Raw genomic sequence first — 6,570 nt, 5'->3', positions numbered from 1 at the left:
ACATTTCCTGAAGTGGTCATGCACATAAAGCATCGATGAAGGTGAGGAATATTTGGTGAAAATCTGAATTTTGAGATCGCCCAAATCGTATGAACGAGCCGTCATGATATTAAACGCTGTTTTGGTAAATACAATGCCTGGGTGGGCAAAGAAGGTGTGGTAATACATTGAAGCTGATTGAATTCGCCAGTGCCCAAAATATGTTCATATTTACAAATAGGTTCGATTGTAAGAAGATTCACCTTGCTGCCATGCCGCTCCATCTACCACACTGAGGTTCCTGGATTCTGGGGCTGGGCAAAGCATCATCAAAAATTTAGAAAAAAAAAATTTCAATTAGAAAAAGGATTTTCTAAGCATCAGCGTCCTTCAGATGTCCCTGCCAGCTCGTAGGAAAAATTAAGATGGATCATGACGTCAACAAGAACAGAAGCTCGGCATAAATCTTTACGGATATAAATCGTGCAAATATTCTTTTTTTTTTCATTTTTAACGCCCGCTTGCAAAATGGCAAGCGTAAGAATGGTCCAACGCTTTTATTTAATTGTCTGATCAACGCACTAGATTGATGAGGAGCGTGATGACTAGTACCTAGGACCTACCTAATTATTTTCTAGCTTTTCGTATTATTATTACTTCATGTAAGTATTGTTTTCAATAAAACCGTTTAACTTAAAACATTTTTATACACAGCTGAGCAGAGCTCACAGAGTATATTAACTTTGTTCGCATAACGGTAATCCGTAACGGCATAAACTAATCGAGATAGATATAGACTTCTATATATCAAAATGATCTGGGTGAAAAAAGAAATTCATTTAGCCTTGTCCGTCCGTCCGTCTGTAAACACGATAACTTGAGTAAATTTTGAGGTATCTTGATGAAATTTGGTACGTAGGTTCCTGGGCGCTCATCTCAGATCGTTACTTAAAATGAACGAAATCGGACTACAACCACGCCCACTTTTTCGATATAGAAAATTTCGAAAAACCGAAAAAGTGCGATAATTCATTAACAAAGACGGATAAAGCAATGCAACTTGGTAGGTGCGTTGACCTTATGACCCAAAATAGAAAATTAGAAAAATTTTGTACAATGGGCGTGGCACCACCCACTTTTAAAAGAAGGTAATTTAAAAGTTTTGCAAGCTGTAATTTGGCAGTCGTTGATGATATCATGATGAAATTTGGCAGGAACGTTACTCTTATTACTGTATGAGTGCTAAGTAAAAATTAGCGAAATCGGATGACGAACATGCCCACTTTAAAAAAAAAATTTTTTTTTTAAGTCAAATTTTAACAAAAAATTTTAAATCTTTACAGTATAAAAGTAAATTATGTCAACATTCGACTCCAGTAATGATATGGTGCAACAAAATACAAAGATAAAAGAAAATTTCAAAATGGGCGTAACTCCGCCCTTTTTATTTAATTCGTCTAGAATATTTTTAATGACATAAGTTAAACAAAACAAGTAAGGAAGGCTAAGTTCGGGTGTAACCGAACATTACATACTCAGTTGAGAGCTATGGAGACAAAAAAAGGGAAAATCACCATGTAGGAAAATTAACCTAGGGTAAGCCTGGAATGTGTTGTTTGTACGATATGGGTATCAAATGAAAGGTGTTAATGAGTATTTTAAAAGGGAGTGGGCCTTAGTTCTATAGGCGGACGGCTTTTCGAGATATCGCCATAAAGGTGGACCAGGGGTGACTCTAGAATTTGTTTGTACGATGTGAGTATCAAAAGAAAGGTGTTAATGAGTATTTTAAAAGGGAGTGGGCCTTAGTTTTATAGATGGACGCCTTTTCGAGATATCGCCATAAAGGTGGACCTGGGATGACTCTAGAATGCGCTTGTACAATATGGGTGTCAAACAAAAGGTGTTAATGAGTATTTTAAAATGGAGCGGGCCTTAGTTCTATGGGTGGACGGCTTTTCGAAATATCGATATAAAGGTGGACCAGGGGTGACTCTAGAATTTGTTTGAAGGATATGGGTATCAAATGAAAGGTGTTGATGAGTATTTTAAAAAGGAGTGTGCCTTAGTTCTATAGGTGGACGCCTTTTCGGGATATCGTTATAAAGGTGGACCAGGGTTGACTCTAGAATGCGTTTGTACATTATGGGTATCAAACGAAAGGTGAAAATGAGTATTTTAAAAGGGAGTGGGCCTTAGTTCTATAGGTGGACGCCTTTTCGACATATCGCCATAAAGGTGGACCAGGGGTGACTCTATAATGTGTTTGTACAATATGGGTGTCAAATTAAAGGTATTAATAAGAATTTTAAAAGGGAGTGGTGGTAGTTGTATATGTGAAGGCGTTTTCGAGATTTCGACCAAAATGTGGACCAGGGTGACCCAGAATATCATCTGCCGGGTACCGCTAATTTATTTATATATGTAATACCACGAACAGTATTCCTTCCATGATTCCAAGGGCTTTTGATTTCGCCCTGCAGAACTTTTTCATTTTCTTCTACTTAATATGGTAAGTGTCACACCCATTTTACAAAGTTTTTTCTAAAGTTATATTTTGTGTCAATAAACCAATCCAATTACCATGTTTCATCCCTTTTTTCGTATTTGGTATAGAATTATGACATTTTTTTTCATTTTCGTTATTTTCGATATCGAAAAAGTGGCCGTGGTCATAGTCGGATTTCGGCCATTTTCCATACCAATACAAAGTGAGCTCAGGTAATTATGCGAAATGAGTTTAGTAAAGATATATCGATTTTTGCTCAAGTTATCGTATTAACGGCCGAGCGGAAGGACAGACGATCGACTATGTATAAAAACTGGGCGTGGCATCAACCGATTTGGCCCTTTTTCAGAGAAAACAGTTACCGTCCTAAGATCTAAGCACCTACCAAATTTCACAAGGATTGGTAAATTTTTGTTCGACTTATGGCATTAAATATATCCTAGACAAATCAAATGAAAAACGGCGGAGCCGCGCCCATTTTGAAATTTTCTTTTGTTTTTGTATTTTGTAGCACCATATCATTACTGGAGTTGAATGTTGACATAATTTATTTACATACTGTAAAGATATTAAATTTTATGTAAAAATTTCACTTAAAAAAAATTTTTTTTAAGTGGGCGTGGTCATTCTCCGATTTTGCTGATTTTTATTAGGCATACATATAGTAACAGAAGTAACGTTCCTGCCAAATTATATCATGATATCTTCAACAACTGCCAAATTACAGCTTGCAAAACTTCTAAATTACCTTCTTTTAAAAGTGGGCGGTGCCACACCCATTGTCCAAAATTTTACTTATTTTCTATTCTGCATCATAAGTTCAACCTACGTACCAAATTTCATCGCTTTATCCGTCTTTAGTAATGAATTATCGCACTTTTTCGATTTTTCGAAATTTTCGATATCGAAAAGGTGGGCGTCATTTTAAATAGCGATCTGAGATGAGTGCCCAGGAACCTACATACCAAATTTCATCAAGAAACCTCAAAATTTACTCAAGTTATCGTGTTAACGGACGGACGGACGGACGGACATGGCTCAATCAAATTTTTTTTCGATACTGATGATTTTGATATATGGAAGTCTATATCTATCTCGATTCCTTTATACCTGTACAACCACCCGTTATCCAATCAAAGTTAATATACTCTGTGAGCTCTGCTCAACTGAGTATAAATATACCAATCCTTGTGAAATTTGGTAGGGACATGGATTCTATGACTATAACTGTTTTCTGTGAAAACGTGAGAAATCGGTTGAAGCGCCCAGTTTTTATTTACAGACGACCGTCTGTCCTTCCGCTCAGCCGTTAACACGATAACTTGCGTAAAAAACGATATATCTTAACTAAACTTAGTTCACGTACTTATCTGAAGTCACTTTATCTTGGTATAAAATATGGCCGAAATCTGACTATGACCACGCCGACTTTTCCGATATCGAAAATTACAAAAAATGAAAAAAATGCCATAATTCTGTACCAAATATGAAAAAAGAGATGAAACATGGTAATTGGAATGGTTTTTTGACGCAAAATATAACTTTAGAAAAAACTTTGCAAAATGGGTGTGACACCTACCATATTAAGTAGAAGAAAATGAAAAAGTTCTGCAGGGCGAAATCAAAAGCCCTTGGAATCTTGGCAGGAATACTGTTCGTGGTATGACATAAATAAATAAATTAGCGGTACCCGACAGAAGATGTTCTGGGTCACCCTGGTCCACGTTTTGGTCGATATCTCGAAAACGCCTTCACAAATACGATTTTTTGAAATATTTCGATCCATGCGCCACCTAGCTTAGTTTTTCTCGAAAACGCCTTCACATATAAAACTAAGGGATACTCCTTTTTAAAACCCTCATTAATACTTTTAATTTGATTCCCATATCGTACAAACACATTCTAGAGTCACCCCTGGTCCACCTTTATGGCGATATTTCGAAAAGGCGTCCACCTCTAGAACTAAGCCACACGCCCTTTTAAAATACTCATTAACACCTTTCATTTGATACCCCTATCGTACAAACATATTCTAGAGTCACCCCTGGTCCACCGTAATTGCGATATCTCGAAAAGGCGTCCACCTAAAGAACTAAGGCCCACTACGTTTTAAATACTCTTTAATACCTTCCATTTGATACACATGTCATACAAACACATTCCAGGGTTACCTTAGGTTCATTTTGCTAAATGGTGATTTTCCCTTATTTTGTCTCCAAAGCTCTCAGCTGAGTATGTAGTGCTCGGTTACACCCGAACTTAGCTTCCCTTAATTGTTTTTAACAGGTTCCCTGTCCCATATAACATATATATGCACATGCACATAAATATGCGTGAAGTGCTCCACGTCCAAAAATTTTTTTTCAAGATTCGTAATTACGTTGGAACACATATTGAAAAGGTAAACTTTTTAAAGATTATAGTAAAAAAAATATACAAAAACAACAAACAAAAATTTTACGAATTTTGACAAATTTTTAGGAAGTATTTGAAAATCACCTAATTTTTTTAAGTTTTTTTTTTAGTTTACAGTTTACAATGTATGTGTATACAGCTAAGTCCCATACAAAAAACAGAAATAACTCACCACGTTTAAGTAATTTCCGTAGTATAAGGTATATATAAGGTTGCTCATATATGATACATGAACTTAGCGGACACGGTACAAACTTGCTAACATGAATCATATATGATAAATGGGACAGGGGACCTGTTAATTATTTTATTTTAAATTGTTTAGTCCTTATTTAATTGCCTATTATTTCTCATTCTATTTAGTTCGCTTAGTGAGTCATTATTACACGGACTCGTTCCTGATAATTTATTACAATCTAAGTCCTCAATACATAATCCTTCCAAAGACTTTACTCGACTCTGTGCCACGTATGCTTGTCCCTTCTCGAACTCCAAAATATTTTGATGTCACTTCTACCGGACTGTATGTAATATTTGTTCCAAATATGAACCAAATCGGACATCATAGGTCGCTTTCTATTCATGTATGTATTATGTGTTCCAAATATGAAAAAATCGGACAACAAATACGATTTTTTGAAATATTTCGATCCATGCGCCACCTATCTTAGTTTTTTTCTTATTATTGCATTGTCATCGGGTTCTGAACTATATTCCAAGTTTCAAGCTTGTAGCATATCGGGAAGTTACTTGAATTTTAATTACAAAATTCGTTCACAACGGCCGGCCAGCCTGTTGAGTCAAGCTAAATAAAACCATTTAAAAATAGGTAGGTATTTTGTGTGAGGATGCAAAGTCTCACGTTTTTTGTGGTCTGCATGAAATAGCTGTGACAATGAATCACTTATGTATCTCAACAACATATAACGTAAAGGCAAGTATTTGATCAAATTTGAAGCTTCTAGCCGTTAAAATGGGGCAGTAATTACGAAAAGCTTCTTATCTGAACAATCCGTTGTTGGGGAAATATGAGCGATCTCATCAATTTTTTCAGATAACAATATGTGCAATATACGAAAGCATATGGTGAAGTTTGAAGCTTCAATCTGATAAATTGAGGAAGATATGACAAATATATCTTTTTTCTGAAAAATCGGTTGCATGGAGGATATATGCTATAGTGGTCCGATTGGGCCGGTTCTGACAAATGTCTAATAGGACACCTAATTATACCCCCTCACCAATTTTTTTTTTTTTCAAGATATCTAAAAAATTGAGGGACTAGTTTGCATACAAACAAACAGGCGGACAGACGGACATGGCTAAATCAACTCAGCTCTTCATCCTGATCATTTCGGTGTACTTATTTGAGGGTCTATCTATTTGCCTTTAAGGACTTACAATTTTGAGATCCGTGACGAAGTTAATATACCATTTCATTTTCATGAAACTAAACTTCAATTTTGTATTAAACAATAAGTATAGGGTTTTTATAGCCGTAATGTTCTATAACTATCTGTGTAATTTTAAAAGGTGTAAATTTTTGAAAAAAGTTGGAATTAAAAGGAGTAAATTAGTCAGAGAGCAACTATTTCCAGGTGAAGCAAATTGCTAATGTCTTTTTTTAAAGTTTCCAACCAGCTGAAATCTCTACAACGCTTTATAAG

The sequence above is a fragment of the Eurosta solidaginis genome, chromosome 3 (genome assembly GCF_040869045.1).
Source record: "Eurosta solidaginis isolate ZX-2024a chromosome 3, ASM4086904v1, whole genome shotgun sequence".
Taxonomy (NCBI): Eukaryota; Metazoa; Arthropoda; class Insecta; order Diptera; family Tephritidae; genus Eurosta; species Eurosta solidaginis.
Note: the sequence above shows the minus strand (reverse complement) of the source record.